Source organism: Ranitomeya imitator, chromosome 3 (genome assembly GCF_032444005.1).
Source record: "Ranitomeya imitator isolate aRanImi1 chromosome 3, aRanImi1.pri, whole genome shotgun sequence".
In the NCBI taxonomy this organism is placed as follows: Eukaryota; Metazoa; Chordata; class Amphibia; order Anura; family Dendrobatidae; genus Ranitomeya; species Ranitomeya imitator.
This window is the reverse complement of record NC_091284.1, coordinates 829350001-829373240: the sequence shown is the minus strand read 5'-3', so window position 1 is coordinate 829373240 and position 23240 is coordinate 829350001. Positions and strand designations below refer to the sequence as shown.

At 47.7% G+C, this 23240-nt stretch overlaps 1 protein-coding gene and 1 long non-coding RNA gene across 2 annotated transcripts in view; one reads left to right on the top strand and one right to left on the bottom strand.

The window, feature by feature from the left end:
• The window catches only part of LOC138671353 (piwi-like protein 1), a 176822-nt gene that overhangs the window by 5947 nt on the left and 147635 nt on the right, over positions 1 to 23240 (top strand). The window lies entirely within an intron of this gene.
• Positions 7302 to 10322, bottom strand: LOC138671352 (uncharacterized). Its single transcript, XR_011319455.1, has 2 exons — positions 9966 to 10322; positions 7302 to 7770 (listed from the first exon to the last, which is right to left on the bottom strand). It is a non-coding gene; the product is annotated as an uncharacterized lncRNA (long non-coding RNA).

The following is a 23240-nucleotide window of genomic DNA, read 5'->3' as shown; positions in this document are numbered from 1 at the left end:
AAAAACACACACACACACACACATTATTACAAAGTCTTTTAATGAAATACAAACACAGGTTGTTGGAATATTTTATTATCCTGGTAATCCACCTGAAGACCCTCGCTCTGTAACAAAGGAAAAATAAAAAAAACAATATCTCATACCTTCTGATGATCTGTCACGTCCCACGATGTAAATCCATCTGAAGGGGTTAAAATATTTTACAGGCAGGAGCTCTGCTATAATGCAGCTGTGCTCCTGCCTGTAAAACCCCAGCGAATGAATGGAAAGTAGGTCAATGACCTGTAGTTTCTCCATTCGCGGTGATGCGCCCTCTGCTGGTTGTGCTCATAAGACCTCGAGGCTGGGAAAATATTCTGAAAAGTTCCCATGCTCGAGATCATATGAGGACAACCAGCAGAAGTGTCTATCAACCATATCCTCCTTCTTCACCTCTCGCTTCCTAAAACTCAATGTAGACAATACCGAACTCATCATCTTTCCTCCATCTCGCGTATCCCCCCTACCTGATCTATCTATTATGGTAAGCGGCATCACGCTCTCTCCCACACCTGAAATCCGCTGCCTCGCGGATGGGAAAATATTCTGAAAAGTTCCCAGGCTCGAGTTCATATGAGGACATCCAGCAGAGGGCGCATCACCGCGACTTGAGGTAACTACAGGTCATTCCCCTACATTCCATTAATTCCCCGGGTTTTTACAGCCACGAGCACAGCTGCATTAGCAGAGCTACTGGGTGTAAAATGATTTAACCCCTTCAGATGGATTTAAAGCGTGGGACAAAACTGAACGACGGAAGGTATGGAATATTGTTGTTTGTTTTGTTTAACTTTGTTTCAGGTGACAAGTGTCTTCAGGTGGATTAAGAGTATAATAAAATACTAAAACAACCTGTGTCTTTATTTCATTAAAATTCTTTTCAATAATGTGTGTGTTTTATTAACCATTTCATACAATTGGATTAATAATGGATAGGTGTCATAATTGAAGCCTCTCCATTATTAATCTGGCTTAATGTCACCTTACAATAGCAAGGTGACATTAACCCTTCATTACCCCATATCCCACCGCTACACGGGAGTGGGAAGAGAGAGGCTACATGCCAGAATAGGCGCATCTTCCAGATGTACCTTTTCTGGGGTGGCTGGGGGCAGATGTTTTAAGCTTGGAGGGGGGGGGGGGTGGCAATAACCATGGTCCCTCTCCAGGCTATTAATATCTGCCCTCAGTCACTGGCTTTCCCACTCTGGCGGAGAAAATTGCGTGGGAGCCCACGACAATGTTTTCCGCGATTTTACCCTTTAATTTAATAGATAGAGCCCCCAAATTTTACACCAAGACACTTCTTACATTACTAAAGAGGAATATGTAATAAAAGAAGAGATATGAGATGGTTTACTGTATGTAACCATGTCTCATCATGTCGGGTTGGGGAAGGAGATAGGAAAATCCGGCAATTGAATTACCGGCTTTTCTGCTATCTAGCGCTGCATGGAATATTAATATATATATATATATATATGTGTGTGTGTGTCTCACTGACATATACAGTGGGGCAAAAAAGTATTTAGTCAGTCAGCAATAGTGCAAGTTCCACCACTTAAAAAGATGAGAGGCGTCTGTAATTTACATCATAGGTAGACCTCAACTATGGGAGACTAACTGAGAAAAAAAAATCCAGAAAAACACATTGTCTGTTTTTTTATCATTTTTTTTGCATATTATGGTGGAAAATAAGTATTTGGTCAGAAACAAACAATCAAGATTTCTGGCTCTCACAGACCTGTAACTTCTTCTTTAAGAGTCTCCTCTTTCCTCCACTCATTACCTGTAGTAATGGCACCTGTTTAAACTTGTTATCAGTATAAAAAGACACCTGTGCACACCCTCAAACAGTCTGACTCCAAACTCCACTATGGTGAAGACCAAAGAGCTGTCAAGGGACACCAGAAACAAAATTGTAGCCCTGCACCAGGCTGGGAAGACTGAACCTGCAATAGCCAACCAGCTTGGAGTGAAGAAATCAACAGTGGGAGCAATAATTAGAAAATGGAAGACATACAAGACCACTGATAATCTCCCTCGATCTGGGGCTCCACGCAAAATCCCACCCCGTGGGGTCAGAATGATCACAAGAACGGTGAGCAAAAATCCCAGAACCACGCGGGGGGACCTAGTGAATGAACTGCAGAGAGCTGTGACCAATGTAACAAGGCCTACCATAAGTAACACACTACGCCACCATGGACTCAGATCCTGCAGTGCCAGACGTGTCCCACTGCTTAAGCCAGTACATGTCCGGGCCCGTCTGAAGTTTGCTGGAGAGCATTTGGATGATCCAGAGGAGTTTTGGGAGAATGTCCTATGGTCTGATGAAACCAAACTGGAACTTTTTGGTAGAAACACAACTTGTCGTGTTTGGAGGAAAAAGAATACTGAGTTGCATCCATCAAACACCATACCTACTGTAAAGCATGGTGGTGGAAACATCATGCTTTGGGGCTGTTTCTCTGCAAAGGGGCCAGGACGACTGATCCGGGTACATGAAAGAATGAATGGGGCCATGTATCGTGAGATTTTGAGTGCAAACCTCCTTCCATCAGCAAGGGCATTGAAGATGAAACGTGGCAGGTCTTTCAACATGACAATGATCCAAAGCATACCGCCAGGGCAACGAAGGAGTGGCTTCGTAAGAAGCATTTCAAGATCCTGGAGTGGCCTAGCCAGTCTCCAGATCTCAACCCTATAGAAAACCTTTGGAGGGAGTTGGAAGTCTGTGTTGCCAAGCGAAAAGCCAAAAACATCACTGCTCTAAAGGATATCTGCATGGAGGAATGGACCAACATACCAACAACAGTGTGTGGCAACCTTGTGAAGACTTACAGAAAACGTTTGACCTCTGTCATTGCCAACAAAGGATATATTACAAAGTATTGAGATGAAATTTTGTTTCTGACCAAATACTTATTTTCCACCATAATATGCAAATAAAATGTTAAAAAAACAGACAATGTGATTTTCTGGATTTTTTTTTCTCAGTTTGTCTCCCATAGTTGAGGTCTACCTATGATGTAAATTACAGACGCCTCTCATCTTTTTAAGTGGTGGAACTTGCACTATTGCTGACTGACTAAATACTTTTTTTCCCCACTGTATATATATATATATATATATCTCTATACTATGTATAGACATTTATTTTAGCTATTCTATTCTAACCTGTCAGTGAGATTTAACTGTACACCGCACTGAATTGCCGGCTTTTCTATAGAACACCGCTGCGTATTTCTCGCAAGTCACACTGTTGGTCCGTGTGTAATCCGTATTTTTCTCGCCCCCATAGACTTTCATTGTCGATTTTTTTTTTTTGCGCAATACGCTGACAAACGCAGCATGCTGCGATTTTCTACGGCCGTAAAAGACCGTATAATACGGATCTATAAAATACGGCAGATAGGAGCTGGGCCATAGAGAATCATTGTACCGTGTGCAATCCGTATTTTCTACACCTCTCATACATCCGTAAAACTCGCTAGTGTGACGCCGGCCTAACTCTCGACTCTGCCCTGTCCATCAAACCGCATGTTCAAACTCTTGCCACCTCCTGTCGCCTCCAACTCAAACATATTGCCAGAATCCGTCCCTTCCTCTGCCCTCAATCTACTAAAACGCTTGTGCATGCCCTCATCATCTCTCGCCTCGACTACTGCAACACCCTCCTCTGTGGCCTCCCTGCTAACTCTCTTGCACCACTCCAGTCTGTCCTCAACTCTGCTGCCCGGCTAATCCACCTCTCTCCTCCCCTCTGCAAATCCCTCCACTGGCTCCCAATTCCCCAACGAATCCAATTCAAACTACTAACACTGACCTACAAAGCCGTCCACAACCTGTCCCCTCCCTATATCTCTGAACTATTCTCCCAATATCTTCCCTCACGTAATCTTCGATCCTCCCAAGACCTCCTACTCTCCTCCACACTTATTCATTCCTCACACAACCGCCTCCAAGATTTCTCCCCAATATCCCCCATCCTCTGGAATTCAACACCTCAACACGTCTGATTAGCCACCAGTGCCACCACCCTCGGATCCTTCAGACAGAACCTGAAAACCCATCTCTTCAGGAAAGCCTACAGCCTGCAATAACCATTCTGCCGCCTCCCCACCACCAGAGCTGCTGCACCCCCGACCTTCTGTCTCTTCCCCATTATCCCATAGAACATAAATCCGCAAGGACAGGGTCCTCTCCCCTCTGTCATTGTAAATTTGTTCACTGTAAATGATATCTATAACCCTGTATGTAACCCCTTTCTCATTGACAGCACCATGGAATTAATTATGCTATATAAATAATAATAATTCATGCCAGGCTGCCCAGAGGCAAAGACAAACTGTCCTCTGTGGGAGGTGTATGGTCTATGTCCTCCCTGCCATGCTCCAGTGATGCCCGTGAGCTACTTTGAGTGCCACCCTGTTGTGTTCACGACATGGTGAAGTGTTGTTCCACAGAGCTACTCGCCCGTGCGTGCTGCAGCTGAAACTCCAGTATTGCTTCTGCTCGCACAGCCTCTACAGCGTATTCACCTTTTGAGTTCCACCTTGTTGATGTCACATATGAGGCGCTGATCGAGAAGGTAGAAGTGAAGCTGCAGCGCAGACCGTCGAGCAGCTGCAGGGTGTGAACGCCATAATCGTGCACAGACGACCTCTCACATATGCTAATTTTTAAGAAAGATTTGCACCACCAAACTTGACACGTGTGCCAGGCAAGGGATGTGGTCAAACCAGCTAGGCCTAGAGCTGTTGCCAGATTCCGCCCGTTATTGCACACCACCAGGTCTGGATTTAGGTCCAGCGGCACCAACCACTCATCAGTCTCGTTTATTCCTTGTCCACAGCTCTTGCGCAGTATGGAACTTGTCCCCCAAAATGATGAGTTTGAGAACAGCCTACTGTCTTTCCCCCCTGGCTGTGTTGAAGTTGCAGGTGCTAGTCTTACTGCTAGGTGATGGAGTAAGTGGAGTAGGCCACATGGGCAGAGCAATGTCCAACAATAGATGTAGGACATGCGCTTGGACGCCTTCCTCCTCTGTCCCAGCTGCCACATTTACCCAGTGTGCAGATAGGGAGATGTAACGTCCCTGCCAATACTTACTGGTCCACGTATCGGTAGTTATCTGGACCGTGCCACTGATTGCGTTGCACAGTGCACACCTGATTTTGGTTGCAACATGTGTGTGCTGGGCAGGGATGGCCAACTTGAAACATTAGTGGTGGATGAGAGCCACGTACTTCGCAACAGCCACCACCATCTTTTTTTTAAATGGTTTTTCTCCATCAGCTGGAATGGCAGTGTTTCAAAGGCCAGGAATTGGTAAATGCTGTTATTCAGGACCAGGGCCTGTGGGCGGGTAGTGGGGTATTTCCTCTTTCTCTATGGGGTTTGGGTGATGGAGAGATGAACACTTCCATGGGACAGGGTGGAGATGCTTGGTGACACTGCTGGTGGTGGTGCTGTCACATCCTGTCTTTGCGGGTAGGCTGTTGTTCGTGAGCTGGATGAAGAGGTCAAGACCGCAGCAGAAGAGGGAGCAGGAGGAAAGCTCACATCTGTCATGTTTTTTAAGGTGTCTACTCTACTGCAGCTCGTACTTAGAACTCAGATGCAGGTGGTGCTCAGGTTAAGAAAATGTTAAAAAACAAAAAAATCAGAAGAGACTGCTTCATGACTTTGGGCTGATACTGCTTGACCGATTTGCAAGGGGGTGAGGTGGTAGAAAGATGCCCACGGTCCTCAGGTGAAAACTGCGCTTTCAGCAGTGGACCCATTGGAAGGAACTAGAGGCGCTCTCAGCCATCCAAACACCGTCTGCACATGTTCTTGCCTCACAATCCATCCAGCGGTGCTCATGCCTAGGATATGGTGCACAACATCCCGTGGACTGCATGCACCAGAGGAACGTGTTTCATGTAGACACGTAACGGGCCAGATCAACTATGTCACCTCCACCACAACCTTCATTTGATGCTCTCCTCATGTCACTCCCCCAACAATAATTCCCAGTAGAGAAGAGGCTGAATTAGGGCACTCTGAACCATGCTTCATTACTGGCAGCGTGCATCAGGTTATGACAGCATGCTGCACAAGGGTGGTAAATAAACAGTATATGGTAATTGTCTAAATTTTTCTATTAAAAAAAATAAATAAATTTTAAAATTTGAGAATCATTAGTGGTTGATACCCTTTTAAAGGAGAAGTGTAACAATGATTGCAGCCAGCGTCTTGGGAGTCTCCTCCGGTCTTTATCTGGCTCAGTATAGGAGGAGGCTTACAGCAGTGGATACAGAAAGCGCTCCCACTCTCATCCAGAACGGATCCACGATTTGTTCCCACTTCTCATTGGTGTATTAGCCCAGTTTTTATTAATCTTACAGGACCATTTCCAGTTTTCCATATTACAGAATTGTATCTTTATAAATGTCGCACTGATGGGCCGTACGGCATCCTATGTTTTCTGCTCACACCCATCTGATCTCAGTCACATTGCAGCTGAATACAGATCTGCCCGGCCTGATAGAAGAACATTGCTCTGAGGGCAGCCGACATTTACAGGATTGCCCTCATCAGATTTTTATGCTAACAAAAGCGAGATAAAATGTGAAGAGTGACATATTATACAGAACTGGCCATAAATAAGACAAGTGATGCAGAACTATCAATATGGGAGGGGGAAACAGTTGTGGCCAGAAATATTGGGGCAGTTCATAGATGAGGAGGGTGAGGTTTTATTGTCCTGTGATTTAGGTCTGATCCAGGGTTGTGAAGTCTCCAGGAAGTCTAAGGGAAACATTCCTTAATTGATAGAGCAAGACAAATACATTCGACATATTCATTCCAGCTGTGTCACAGGTCGTCAGAATTTTGTAAACCATTAGTACAAAAAAATTAAAATGTGAATATTGCCTAACATTCCAGAGATACATTATTCCTCTGGAAAATGTCACAGCCAGTCCCATCAGTACCAGCAGCAGTGAAACCCTCATAGAAAACCAGCTTATGTATTTTAAAGAAAAAACAATTATGGACTTAAAAAACAAAAACAAAAAAAAAACCATACAGCTAGTCCGGCTGTATGGGCTACATGGAAGTGCGGGTCTGGTCTACTGGTGAGGACGTCCCTACAGATCGTTTCCCCAATAACCTGCAATGTGTAACTCAGCCTGATACAGATCCAACTGCGTTACCCTCCACTAATACCACCCAGCGCTTAAGAATTATAGAAATGAAAACTCAACTCATAGCTGTCAAACAAGTTTATTACAAGTCAAATAGTTAGAAATAAAGAAGAGATATATAAATATATGCATACATACAAATGAATAATAAAGAGATTAAGAAATCAAAACAATAAATTAAACATTAAAGACAGATTAATGACAAAAAAGCAAAACACATTTTGTACCAAAAGCCCCTGTGCTTTAGCTGCAAAAATTGTATTCCGACGGGGCCGGGGAGGGACCCGACGGGGCCGGGGAGGGACCCGACGGGGCCGGGGAGGGACCCGACGGGGCCGGGGAGGGACCCGACGGGGCCGGGGAGGCGGAGGGACCCGACATTATCAGACACCCACAGTGTCATCACTTTGGGTCCTCACATGGATTGTGAGGCACAAGCATTCCACTTGGTGAAGAGAAGTCCAGTGATGAAATGACATCTGTAGGGAGGTCACTGCTCTGAGGGACACAGGATGGGGAAAAGCCACAATACCTAGAATAAAACAGAAAAAATCATGTAGAAAACTCAAGTAGTGGCTGACACCAGTGGCCACCAGGCTAATACTGAACAGAATAGCGTGCGAGGAGAGAATAAAGCCCGGGATCTGGAGACATTATCACGCAGTTTTGCTCCCAGAGGTCATAGGTCAGTCATCAACCTGACGTCATGTGTGCCCAATAATATTAATAAGAAAGTTTTATGTAAAAAACAAAACACACAACAGGACCGACTCACCATCAGGCAGAGATTCTCATGTTAAGTAATATCAATCCCTCAGATCTCCATCATCATTCATCCCCTCCCCTGTTCGCCCCCTCACACTATTCTTCCCTACACACACCCCACCGCAAGTGACATCACACACTGACCTGCACAGTACGTGACAACAGCCCCCCACACCATGCAGACCCATGCAAATAACATCAGCCCCACTCTGCAGGTAGACCCCCCTGCAAACAGATCCCCCACGCATGCAACATGACCCCCTTCCCAACAGAGACTCCAGCACACAGCCTCTCTTCCCCAGAGACCCCCAGCACGCAGCCCCCCTTCCCAACAGACACACAGCCCCGCTCGCAAGGAACATGACCCCCTTCCAACAGAGACCCCCAGCATGCAGTCACCCTTCCCTAGGCAGGCCCCTCCAGCACGCAGTCCCAGGCAAGCCCCTCCAGCGTGCAGTCCCATGCAAGCATCACCGCCGTCCCTAGGCAGGCCCCTCCAGCGTGCAGTCCCACACAAGCATCACCCCTTTCCCCAGGCAGACCCCCAGCACGCAGTCTCACGCAAGCATCACCCCCTTCCCAACAGACACCCAGCCCCGCTCGCAAGGAACATGACCCCCTTCCAACAGAGACCCCCAGCATGCAGTCACCCTTCCCCAGGCAGGCCCCTCCAGCACGCAGTCCCAGGCAAGCAACCTCACCCCCTTCCCCAGGCAGGCCCCTCCAGCGTGCAGTCCCATGCAAGCATCACCGCCGTCCCTAGGCAGGCCCCTCCAGCGTGCAGTCCCACACAAGCATCACCCCTTTCCCCAGGCAGACCCCCAGCACGCAGTCTCACGCAAGCATCACCCCCTTCCCCAGGCAGACCCCCAGCATGCAGTCCCACGCAAGCATCACCCCTTTCCTCAGGCAGACCCCCAGCACGCAGTCTCACGCAAGCATCACCCCCTTCCCCAGGCAGACCCCCAGCACGCAGTCCCACGCAAGCAATGTCACCACCTTCCCTAGGTAGCGCCCCCAGCACGCAGTCCCACGCAAGCTATGTACCCCCTTCTCCAGGCAGACCATCAGCATGCAGTGCCATGCAAGCATCACCAGCTTCCCCAGGCAGACCACCAGCACACAGTCCCATGCAAGCACCATCTCCCCTGGCAGACCCCCCCCTTCCAGCATGCACATGCAGCCCCATGCAAACATCACCCCCTCCTCCCCAGACAGACCCCCTCCAGCATGCACATGCAGCCCCATGCAAGCCCCCTCCAGCATGTGCATGCAGCCCCATGCAAGCCCCCTCCAGCATGCACATGCAGCCCCATGCAAGCATCACCACCCCTTCTCCCCAGGCAGACCCCCCTCCAGCGTGCACATGCAGCCCCATGCAAGTATCACCCCCTTCTCTCCAGGCAGACCCCCCCTCCACTATACACATGCAGCCCCATGCAAGCATCACCACCCCTTCTCCCCAGGCAGACCCCCCTCCAGCGTGCACATGCAGCCCCATGCAAGTATCACCCCCTTCTCTCCAGGCAGACCCCCCCTCCACTATACACATGCAGCACCATGCAAGCAACATTACCCCCTTCTCCCCAGGCAGACCCCCGTCCAGCATGCACATGCAGTCCCACGCACATGCAGCCCCATGCAACATCACCCCTTTCTCCCCAGGCAGACCCCCCGTCCAGCATGCACATGCAGCCCCATGCAAACATCACCCCCTCCTCCTTAGACAGACCCCCTCCAGCATGCAAATTCAGCCCCATGCAAGCCCCCTCCAGCATGCACATGCAGCCCCATACAAGCATCGCCACCCCTTCTCCCCAGGCAGATCCCCCCCTCCAGCGTGCACATGCAGCCCCATGCAAGCATCACCCCTTTCTCCCCAGGCAGACCCCCGTCCAGCATGCACATGCAGCCCCATGCAAGCAACATCACCTTTTTCTCCCCAGGCAGACTCCCACTTACCTGATCTGTGACTATGGAGAACGACCCAAAACACTCCAAATCTTGTACAAAATCCCGCCATAACATCAACAGCTCCCTCCTGTCTGCTCTGCTCTATGGAGGAAGAGGCAAATCCTGCACAAAACACTCAAAATCCAAATCGTGCACGAAATCCCGCCATGACATCCACAGCTTCCTCATGTCTGCTCTGTCTGCTCTATGGAGGAAGAAGCTCCGCCCCTTCCGGTCACATGGGCACGACGTCAGCAGAGGTCCCTTAGCCGACTTGGATTTAGCCTCTACCTCTGCTCTATGGAGGAAGAAGCGCCGCCCCTTCCGGTCACATGGGCACGACGTCAGCAGAGGTCCCTTAGCCGACTTGGATTTAGCCTCTACCCTGTGGAAAGGGGGTCATGTTCATGGCGAGCGGGGCTGGGTGTCTGTTGGGAAGTGGGGCTGTGTGCTGGAGTCTCTGTTGAGAAGGGGGTCATGTTGCATACGTGGGGTCTACCTGCAGAATGGGGCTGACGTTACTCGCGTGGGTCTGCGTGGTGTGGGGGGCTGACGTTACTCGCGTGGGTCTGCGTGGTGTGGGGGGCTGATGTTACTCGCGTGGGTCTGCGTGGTGTGGGGGGCTGACGTTACTCGCGTGGGTCTGCGTGGTGTGGGGGGCTGACGTTACTCGCGTGGGTCTGCGTGGTGTGGGGGGCTGACGTTACTCGCGTGGGTCTGCGTGGTGTGGGGGGCTGACGTTACTCGCGTGGGTCTGCGTGGTGTGGGGGGCTGACGTTACTCGCGTGGGTCTGCGTGGTGTGGGGGGCTGATGTTACTCGCGTGGGTCTGCGTGGTGTGGGGGGCTGACGTTACTCGCGTGGGTCTGCGTGGTGTGGGGGGCTGACGTTACTCGCGTGGGTCTGCGTGGTGTGGGGGGCTGACGTTACTCGCGTGGGTCTGCGTGGTGTGGGGGGCTGACGTCACTCGCGTGGGTCTGCGTGGTGTGGGGGGCTGACGTTACTCGCGTGGGTCTGCGTGGTGTGGGGGGCTGACGTTACTCGCGTGGGTCTGCGTGGTGTGGGGGGCTGACGTTACTCGCGTAGGTCTGCGTGGTGTGGGGGGCTGACGTCACTCGCGTGGGTCTGCGTGGTGTGGGGGGCTGACGTTACTCGCGTGGGTCTGCGTGGTGTGGGGGGCTGACGTTACTCGCGTGGGTCTGCGTGGTGTGGGGGGCTGACGTTACTCGCGTGGGTCTGCGTGGTGTGGGGGGCTGACGTCACTCGCGTGGGTCTGCGTGGTGTGGGGGGCTGACGTTACTCGCGTGGGTCTGCGTGGTGTGGGGGGCTGACGTCACTCGCGTGGGTCTGCGTGGTGTGGGGGGCTGACGTCACTCGCGTGGGTCTGCGTGGTGTGGGGGGCTGACGTCACTCGCGTGGGTCTGCGTGGTGTGGGGGGCTGACGTCACTCGCTGTGCAGGTCAGTGTGGTGTGGGGGGCTGACATCACGCGCTGTGCAGGTCAGTGTGTGATGTCACCTGCGGTGGGGGGTGCTGGGATGTATAATGCTACGTGTGGGGGCGAACAGGGGATGAATGATGATGGAGATCTGAGGGATTGATATTAACATGAGAATCTCTGCCTGATGGTGCGGAGTTGGTCCTGTGTTGTGTGTTTTGTTTTGTTTGTTTTTTATACATAAAACGTTTTCTCATTAATATTATTGGGGACACATGACGTCAGGTTGATGACTGACCTATGACCTCTGGGAGCGAAGCTGCGTTACAATAATGTCTCCAGACCCCGGGCTTTATTCTCCCCTCGCACTCTGTGCTGTCAGTATTAGCCTGGTGGCCACTGGTGTCAGCCGCTACTTGTATCCAGTTTTCTACATGATTTTTTCTGTTTTATTCTAGGTATTGAGGCTTTTCCCCATCCTGTGCCCCCCAGAGCAGAGACCTCCCTGCAGATGTGATCTCATCACCAAGTGGAATGCTGGAGCCCCCACAATCCATGTGAGGACCCAAAGGGATGACACCGTGGGCTCCGATAATGTCACATAGATGAGTATAATTATTTACAAAAAACAAAACCTCCCTTTTTCTCGATTTTATATCGTCTCCCCGCTCCTCTGGAGGAATTTTGTGTTAAAGGGAATCTGTCACCCCCCAAATCGCGGGTGAGCTGCGTGCACCGGCATCAGGGGCTTATCTCCAGCATTGTGTAGCATTCTATAATGCTGTAGATGAGCCCCCGATGTGTCCTGAAAGAGGAGAAAAACAGGTTAGATTAGACTCACGCGGGCGGTCCTGGGCCTCCCATCTTGATAGAATGACGTCCTCTTCTGTGCGCAGGCGCCAGGAAAGGTCAGAGAGGCCTGGGGCCGGCGCACTGCAGTACTTTGTGCTGGAGCCGCAGCGTGAAGACCAGAAGAGGACGTCATCTGATGAAGATAGGAGGCGCTGGACCGGACCGCGATGTCCATCGGACAGGACCGGGCCGTCCCTGGGTGAGTATAATCTAACCTCTTTTTCTCATTTTTTTTAGGATACATTGGGGGCTCATCTACAGCATTACAGAATGCATTACAGAATGCTGTAGATAAGCCCCTGATGCCGGTGGGCTTAGCTCATTATCGATTTTGGGGGTGACAGGTTCCCTTTAAGCACAATACAATTTTTGCAGCTAAAGCACAGGGGACTTTGGTACAAAATGTGTTTTTCTTTTTTGTCATTAATCTGTCTGATTGTTTAATTAATTGTTTTGATTTCTATTTAGAATTGAGAGTCCTCAGTGGTTGATACCTTTTAATGGCTAACTGAAAAGATGGTAACAAATTGCAGCTTTCGAGACTACATACGTCTCTTCATCAGGCAAAGACAGGAAGAGACCTGTGTAGTCTCGAAAGCTGCAATTTGTTTCCATCTTTTCAGTTCGCCATTAAAAGGTATCAACCACTGAGGACTCTCAATTCTAAATATTTTTCTATCTACTGGCTAACACGGTACCAGGATATATTTCTTTCCTGTTTTGATTTCTAAAACTGTTATATTCATTTGTATGTATGCATATATTTATATATCTCTTTTTTATTTCTAGCTATTTGACTTGTAATAAACTTGTTTGACAGCTCTGAGTTGACTTTTCCTTTCTATAATTCTTAAGCACAGGGTGATATTAGTGGAGGGTAACGCAGTTGGATCTGTATCAGGCAGAGTTCACACATTGCAGGTTATTGGGGAACGTCCTCACCAGTAGACCGGACCCGCATTTCCATGTAGCCCATACAGCCGGACATAGTAACATAGTTAGTAAGGCCGAAAAAAGCCATGTGTCCATCCAGTTCAGCCTATATTCCGTCATAATAAATCCCCAGATCTACGTCATTCTACAGAACCTAATAATTGTATGATACAATATTCTTCTGCTCCAGTACGTTTTTGTTTTTCCTTAAGGCATGAGCTGCTTTTTGCGGCAGGTCTGACTGCAGCTGCCACCACTGATGGGACAGGCTATGACATATTTTAATGTAATGTTAGGCAATATTCACATTTATATTTTTTTATACGAATGGTTTACAAAATTGTGACCTGTGACAGAGCTGGAATGAATATGTAGCATGTATTTGTCTTGCTCCATCAATTATGGAGAATGTTCCCCTCAGACCTCCCGGATTCAGACCTAAATCTCAGGACAATAAAACCTCACCCTCCATCTATGAGCTGCCCCAATATTTCTGGCCACAACTGTTTCCCCCTCCCATATTGATAGTTCTGCGTCACTTGTCTTATTTATGGCCAGTTCTGTATAATATGTGACTCTTCACATTTTATCTCGCTTATGTTAGCATAACAATCAGATGAGGGCAATCCTGTAAGTGTCGGCCGACCTCGGAGCAATGTTCTTCTATCAGGCCGGGCAGATCTGTATTCAGCTGCGATGTGACTGAGATCAGATGGGTGAGAGCAGAAAACATTGGACGCCGTACGGCCCATCAGTGCGACATTTATAAAGATACAATTCTGTAATATGGAACACTGGAAATGGTCCTGTAAGATGAATAAACCTGGGCGAGCTCAGCAATGAGAAGTGAGAAGAAATCATCGGTTCTCCTGGATGAGGACGGCAGCGCTTTCTGTATCCAGTGCTGTAAGCCTCCTCCTATACCGAGCCTTTTTTAAAGAAAAATGTAGACCATTACCGTATACTGTTTATTTACCACCCTTGTGCAGCATGTTGTAATAACCTGGTGCATGCTGCCAGTAATGAAGCATGGTTCAGTCTGCCCTAATTCAGTCTCTTCTCTACTGGGAATTATTGTTGGGGGGTGATGAGAGGAGAGCATCAAATGAAGGTCCTGGTGGAGCTGTACCTGCTTCAAGGAGATGACACGGTTGATCTGTGCCTGTTACGTGTCTACATGAAACCCGTTCCTCTGGTGCATGCAGTCCACGGGATGTGGTGCACCATGTCCTAGGCACGAGCACCGCTGGATGGATAGTGAGGCAAGAACATGTGCAGACGGTGTTAGATTGGATGGCTGAGAGCGCCTCTAGTTCCGTCCACTGCTGAAAGCGCTGAGTTTTCACCTGAGGACTGTGGGCATCTTTCTACCACCTCACCCCTTGGAAATTGGCCAAGCAGTATCAGCCCAAAGTCATGAAGCCGTCACTTCTGATTTTTTTTTTTTTAACATTTTCTTAACCTGAGCACCACTTGCATCTGAGTTCTAAGTACGAGCTGCAGTAGAGTAGACACCTTAAAAAACATGACAGATGTGAGCTTTCCTCCTGCTCCCTCTTCTGCTGCTGTCTTGACCTCTTCATCCAGCTCACGAACAACAGCCTACCCGCAAAGACAGGATGTGACAGCACCACCACCAGCAGTGTCACCAAGCATCTCCACCCTGTCCCATGGAAGTGTTCATCTCTCCATCACCCAAACCCCATAGAGAAAGAGGAAATACCCCACTACCCGCCCACAGGCCCTGGTCCTGAATAACAGCATTTACCAATTCCTGGCCTTTGAAACACTGCCATTCCAGCTGATGGAGAAAAACCATTTTAAAAAACTGATGGTGGTGGCTGTTGCGAAGTACGTGGTTCTCATCCACCACTAATGTTTCAAGTTGGCCATCCCTGCCCAGCACACACATGTAGCAACTGTGTGCACTGTGCAACGCCATCAATGGCAAGGTCCAGATAACTACCGATACGTGGACCAGTAAGCATGGGCAGGGACGTTACATCTCCCTATCTGCACACTGGGACAGAGGAGGAAGGCGTTCTAGCGCATGTCCTACATCTATTGTTGGAGATTGCTCTGCCCATGTGGCCTACTCTGCTTACTCCATCACCTAGCAGTAAGACTAGCACCTGCAACTTCAACACAGCCAGAGGGAAAAGACAGTAGGCTCATCATTTTGGGGGACAAGTTCCATACTGCGCAAGAGCTGTGGACAAGGAATAAACGAGACTGATGAGTGGTTGGTGGTGTGCAATAACGGGCGATACCTGGTAGCAGCTCTAGGCCTAGCTGGTTTGACCACATCCCTTGCCTGGCACATGTGTCAAGTTTAGTGGTGCAAATCTTTCTTAAAAATTACCCATTTGTGAGAGGTCGTCTGTGCACGATTATGGCGTTCACACCCTGCAGCTGCTCGACGGTCTGCGCTGCAGCTTCACTTCTACCTTCTCGATCAGCGCCTCATATGCGACATATCAACAAGGTGGAACTCAAAAGTTGAATACGCTGTAGAGGCTGCGAGCAGAAGCAATACTGGAGTTCCAGCTGCAGCACGCACGGGTGAGTAGTTCTGTGGAACAACACTTCACCATGTCGTGAACACAACAGGGTGGCACTCAAAGTAGCTCACGGGCATCACTGGAGCATGGCAGGGAGGACATAGACCATACACCTCCCACAGAGGACAGTTTGTCTTTGCCTCTGGGCAGCCTGGCATGAATTATTATTTATATAGCATCATTAATTCCATGGTGCTGTACATGAGAAAGGGGTTACATACCGGGTTATAGATATCATTTACAGTGAACAAATTTACAATGACAGACCGGTACAGAGGGGAGAGGACCCTGTCCTTGCGGACTTACATTCTATGGGATAATAGGGAAGAGACAGAAGGTCGGGGGTGCAGCAGCTCTGGCGATGGCGAGGCGGCAGAATGGTTATTGCAGGCTGTAGGCTTTCCTGAAGAGATGGGTTTTCAAGTTCCGTCTGAAGGATCCGAGGGTGGTGGATAATCGGACGTGTTGAGGCATGGAATTCCAGAGGATGGGGGATATTGGGGAGAAATCTTGGAGGCGGTTGTGTGAGGAATGAATAAGTGTGGAGGAGAGTAGGAGATCTTGGGAGGATCGAAGATTACGTGAGGGAAGATATTGGGAGATTAGTTCAGAGATATAGGGAGGGGACAGGTTGTGGACGGCTTTGTAGATCAGTGTTAGTAGCTTGAACTGGATTCGTTGGGGGATTGGGAGCCAGTGGAGGGATTTGCAGAGGGCAGAAACGGGAGTAGCGAGGAGAGAGGTGGATTAGCCGGGAAGCAGAGTTGAGGACAGACTGGAGTGGTGCAAGAGAGTTAGTGGGGAGGCCACAGAGGAGGGTGCTGCAGTAATCGAAGCAGGAGATGATGAGGGCGCAAGAGTTTTAGTAGATTGAAGGCTGAGGAAGGGACGGATTCTTGCAATATGTTTGAGTTGGAGGCGACAGGAGGTGCAAGAGTTTGGACGTGCGGTTTGATGGACAGGGCAGAGTCGAGAGTTACCGCGAGCAGCGGATTTCAGGTGTGGGAGAGAGTGTGATGCCGCTTACCATAATAGATAGATCAGGTAGGGGGGATACGCGAGATGGAGGAAAGATGATGAGTTCGGTTTTGTCTACATTGAGTTTTAGGCTGGGATCACACATGCGAGAAACACGTCCGTGTCTCGCATGTGAAATCCAAGCTCTGGCGCCGGCACTCCAGAGCGGAGCGTGCGGCTCCATGTGTTCCTATGCGGCTGCACGCTCCGCTCCACAGTGCCGGCGCCAGAGCTTGGATTTCACATGCGAGAGACGGACGTGTTTCTCGCATGTGTGATCCCGGCCTTAGGAAGCGAGAGGTGACGAAGGAGGATATGGCTGCTAGACACGTCGGGATTCTGTACAGCAGAGAGGTGACATCTGGGCGAGAGTGGTAGATCTGGGTGTCATCAGCATACAGGTGATACTGGAAGCCGTGGGACTTTGAGTTATCCTAGGCTATAGATGGAAAAAAGTAGGGGCCCCAGGACAGAGCCTTGAGGGACTCCAACAGAGAGAGGGCGGAATGAGCCAATACAGTCTGCTGTGCCTGGGCAACGACCGCAGAATTGCCCAGATCATACCCCTACTGATTACTGGGTGGCCACCCTGCTGGATCCCTGCTGCAAAGACAAAGTACCATTATTACTTCTGTCACTGGAGCGGGATGGCAAAATGTGTGAATACAAGCACGTCTGGTAGGGGCACTACTGACGGCATTCCCACCTGACAGAAGAAACACAAGGCAGAGGAGGAGGAAGTCTCCAACGCAGCTGGGGCACCACCTCGGAAAGGAGGGTTAGCATGGCTAAAATGTAAAAAAAATTCATCAGCATGACACATCATCCAGCACCACCATCTGATATGGTCTATACAACCAGGTGCCAGCGTTATAACAACATGGTGGAAGAGTACATGTCAATGTCCACACGTCTGCATGTTCTAAGTGATGGGTCTGCCCATTTAACTTCTTGGTTTACAAACTGGACACATGGCCTAGACTTGTACTTTTTGACTTGGAAGTGCTGGCATGCCCCGTGGCAAGTGTAATGTTGGAATATGTGTTTATCACAGCCAGGGGATATAATCACACATAGGCGCATCCACCTGTCCAAAGCCAACGTGGGCACTCTCGCATTCATTAAAAGAAACCAGCAGTGGAGTCCACAGGACTTGTCTGTACCTTTGGCAAACCAGACAAATGTACCATCTGCACCCAGACATTGTTATGTTTTATTTGCCATTTGTTTTATTTTGGGGCCTTACCAAAAAAGGAAGAGAAATAAAATCCACAAAAACAATGTTGGATACCATCAGGCCTGCCTCGTCCACCTACACTGCAATGTCCACCTACTGCTAGTCCACCTACACCACCTCCTCCTCCACTAGGACATCCGATTACTGTATCTACAATGTTCTTTTTTATTTTATACTATGTTCTTTTAAGTGCTGTCCCTAACAAAAAAAAAGAACAAGAACCCCCCCCCCCCCCAAATAAAAACTGTTGGATACCTCAACCCCTGCCTCTTCCACCTTCATCGCCACATTCGCCTCAAGCTCATCCACCTACTACACCTCCTCCTACGTTTGGACCTATGCCTCTTTTTTCAAGATTATTGTTACTTTTTATTCTCTGTTATTTTAAGTGATCTTACTATCCACATTTGTTTTCAGGGCTGTTGTCCTGCTTACCCCCTTTTTGTTCCATTTTTCACTTTTACCGCTTACTACCCCCATTTTACAGCACGAAAGTTCGAGACCACATTGGCTGTGAGCTGGTCTCATTATGCTGGGAAGGGCCCAATAAACATTTACCTTTTCAGCCTATTAATCAGTGAACAGCTGTCTGCTTTTTCTTTGCTGGTTATTAAAAAATGGGTGGACTCACCCCAAAAATTAATTGGGGACCCCCTCCATTTTTAATTACCAGCTAAGGCAAAACAGACAGCTAAGGGCTGATATTAAAAAGCTGTGAAGGTCCATGGATATTGGCCCCTACCAACACTAATAATAATAATAATAATAATAATTTTTATTTATATAGCGCCAACATATTCCGCAGCGCTTTACAAATTATAGAGGGGACTTGTACAGACAATAGACATTACAGCATAACAGAAATACAGTTCAAAACAGATACCAGGAGGAGTGAGGGCCCTGCTCGCAAGCTTACAAACTAATAAGACTAGTCCTCAGCTGCACGAGAAATGGAGCATCTATTAGAAGCGCTAATTCTTGAGCATCGACTCAGCTGTTCCTGATTGCTTTTGTACAGTGGCAATTGGGGTGATATACAGTTAGGGCCAGAAATATTTGGACAGTGACACAAGTTTTGTTATTTTAGCTGTTTACAAAAACATGTTCAGAAATACAATTATATATATAATATGGGCTGAAAGTGCACACTCCCAGCTGCAATATGATAGTTTCCACATCCAAATCGGAGAAAGGGTTTAGGAATCATAGCTCTGTAATGCATAGCGTCCTCTTTTTCAAGGGACCAAAAGTAATTGGACAATGGGCTCTAAGGGCTGCAATTAACTCTGAAGGCGTCTCCCTCGTTAACCTGTAATCAATGAAGTAGTTAAAAGGTCAGGGGTGGATTCCAGGTGTGTGGTTTTGCATTTGGAAGCTGTTGCTGTGAGCAGACAACATGCGGTCAAATGAACTCTCAATTGAAGTGAAGCAGAACATCCTGAGGCTGAAAAAAATCCATCAGAGAGATAGCAGACATGCTTGGAGTAGCAAAATCAACAGTTGGGTACATTCTGAGAAAAAAGGAATTGACTGGTGAGCTTGAGAACTCAAAAAGGCCTGGGCGTCCACGGATGACAACAGTGGTGGATGATCGCCGCATACTTAATTTGGTGAAGAAGAACCCGTTCACAACATCAACTGAAGTCCAGAACACTCTCAGTGAAGTAGGTGTATCTGTCTCTAAGTCAATAGTAAAGAGAAGACTCCATGACAGTAAATACAAAGGGTTCACATCTAGATGCAAACCATTCATCAATACCAAAAATAGACAGGCCAGAGTTAAATTTGCAGAAAAACACCTCAAGAAGCCCGCTTAGTTCTGGAAAAGTATTCTATGGACAGATGAGACAAAGATCAACCTGTACCAGAATGATGGGAAGAAAAAAGTTTGGAGAAGAAAGGGAACGGCACATGATCCAAGGCACACCACATCCTCTGTAAAACATGGTGGAGGCAACGTGATGGCATGGGCATGCATGGCTTTCAATGGCACTGGGTCACTTGTGTTTATTGATGACATAAGAGCAGACAAGAGTAGCCGGATGAATTCTGAAGTGTACCGGGATATACTTTCAGCCCAGATTCAGCCAAATGCTGCAAAGTTGATTGGACGGCGCTTCATAGTACAGATGGACAATGACCCCAAGCATACATCCAAAGCTACCCAGGAGTTCATTAGTGCCAAAAAGTGGAACATTCTGCAATGGCCAAGTCAATCTCCAGATCTAAACCCAATTGAGCATGCATTTCACTTGCTCAAATCCAGACTTAAGACGGAAAGACCCACAAACAAGCAAGACCTGAAGGCTGCGGCTGTAAAGGCCTGGCAAAGCATTAAGAAGGAGGAAACCCAGCGTTTGGTGATATCCATGGGTTCCAGACTTAAGGCAGTGATTGCCTCCAAAGGATTTGCAACAAAATATTGAAAATAAAAATATTTTGTTTGGGTTATGTTTATTTGTCCAATTACTTTTGACCTCCTAAAATGTGGAGTGTTTGTAAAGAAATGTGTACAATTCCTACATTTTCTATTAGATATTTTTGTTCAACCCTTCAAATTAAACGTTACAATCTGCACTTGAATTCTGTTGTAGAGGTTTCATTTCAAATCCAATGTGGTGGCATGCAGAGCCCAACTCGCGAAAATTGTGTCACTGTCCAAATATTTCTGGCCCTAACTGTATACAGCTCTGCCAAAAATTAAGAAACCACCACATCAAAACCCTTTCATGGGCAGCCCATTCTCCAGACCTGAACCCAATTGGAAAACTTTAGGAATGTAATCAAGAGGATGATGGATAGTCACAAGCCATCAAACAAAGAAGAACTGCTTACATTTTTGCGCCAGAAGCAGTGTGAAACACTGCTGGAAAGCATGCCAAGATGCATGAAAGCTGTGATTAAAAATCATGGTTATTCCACAAAATATTAATTTCTGAATAGTGATGGGCGACATATAAAGATTACATAAATATACTGATTACGTATATATGAAGATTAACTTCATACAGTCTACTTAGATCATCACCAAGAGGCTTTTAAATATCGTCCGTCTGGAATATCCGAGAAGCAACACCAAGACAGAGAACCCCTGGGAGATTACCTACACTGCATGGGCATCCCCAATTATGCAGGTATCAGCACACTGTACATGTACAGGTACCCCAGTTTTGGCATCTGTCATAGTCATGTTTCGCTGGTCTTTTATAGTGATTTACACTATGTAGTAACTCTAGTTTCACCCAGACCTTCAAGTGGCCACTTTTCAAGGTTGGATGAAACAGATATCATGAAGTCATCAGACGAGGGGCCATAAACCACTAGAAAATAAAAGCCACAAGGATTTAGATCAAACCACCACAGGCAGAGTTTCAGTAAACCTTAATGTTTTACAATGACAAATAGCAAACATATAGAGGCTTCGAACTGATTCTGAAGTGAGAAAACAAACATCAAGATTGTGTCTCTGTGAGCATTGTCTGTCACATCTGTAAATGTTTTACAAGACATGCAGCTATGTGATTGTCTGAATGCATTCGGTATACAGTATTTCAATCATGTTTAAAAATCGCCATTTGTACATTTCAGGGAGCCAAAGTTATGGCTCTCAAGGAGAGTAACTAATATAGTGGACAAAGAAATATTTGTAATAAACTACTGAGCCAAACTAACATCATTGCATTATCAAATTTATATGAATGTGTATTGTGTCCAATTTGAGCAACCAGGCAACACAAAAAGGAGCTTTTCCAGGGAGCTCTTTAAGGTACACAAATGTGAAGTGTTCGCCATCAAGGATGTGGTTTCACCAATGGGGGGTAACTTTTTTAAAAATATACTATTGCCATCACAGCCCCCTTTGCCCAAACTTCACGGGCCTTTAACAATACAAAGCATGTTCTCCCAGGTCATGTCGTCGGAGATAAGGAAGAGACATTGCAGGAGACAGAGTTAAGAATTAGGGCCAATGTAGTGGTGTGGGTCTTTGAGACTTGTAATGCAGTGCATGATCTGCCAATCAATTCCCCAATGGGGGTACCTTTTTTGAAAATACTGTAATGCCATCACATGCCCCTAGCCCAAATATCAACGGCCTATAACAGTAATGAGCATGATCTAGTGGCAGGAACATTTTAGATTGCAGGAGACCGAGTTAAGAATGTAATACAGAGGGCAGGCCAATTGAAAAGCGGCAGGCCAGACATACATTACCATAGCTGCAGGTGGCCGGAGCCTGCCGATATTTACTGTAGGAATTACAAAGGTGGGGAAGGTCAAAAGGGGAATATCTTGTCCTCTCTGCCCAGGGGCGCAGCCTGTGGGCTGATGCGTTAGGGACATGCATCTCACCTGGAACCTATTATACATACATATAACTGCACCACATATTCTTGGTGCGGTGGGGTTCCGTAACAAAGAAGTTGGCCCAATGGAATGTCATGCCCAATTCCCCAATCTGGGATCCTTTTTTAAGAAAATAAGAGTGCCATCACAGCCCCCTTAGCCAAAATGCACCGTACAGAGCACGTTCACCCTGGAGATCTACTGGCAGGTACAGGACAGATTGCAGGCGACTGAGTTAAGAAGTAGGCCCAATGTAATGTCATGCCCAATTCCCCAATGTGTTGTCCTTTTTGGACTTAATAAAATAGTGCCATCACAGCCTTTGCCCAAAATTCACTGGCCTATAACAGTACAGAGCACGTTCACCCTGGTGATCTACTGGCAGGTACAGGACAGTTTGCAGGAGACCGAGTTAAGAAGTAGGCCCAATGTAATGTCATGCTCAGTTCCCCAATGTGTTGTCCTTTTTTAAAAAAATAAAAGAGTGCCATCAAGGCACCCTTGGCCAAAATGCACCATATAGACCACGTTCACCCTGGTGATATATTGGTTCTGGAGGAGGATAAGGAGGAGGATAAGAACAAACAGACCAAATCTGGAAGCATATACCCATGTGTGGTTGTGAAGAGGTGCATGAGAATACGCCTCCCCAAAAGAGAGAATGTATTTGAGGTTATGTTTCGCTGTTTTCACTTGGTGGTGTACAGAAGTCTTTCCCAATCCAGCCCTTGTTCATTTTTATAAGAGTCAGCATTTTCAGTTGACAGGCGGATGCGCTCATCTGTTATAATTCACCAGCGGCACTAAAAACCCTCTCTGACAGAATGCTAGCAGCAGGGCAGGCCAGGACCTCCAAGGCGTAGAGAGCCAGTTCATGCCACATGTCCAGTTTGGATACCCAATA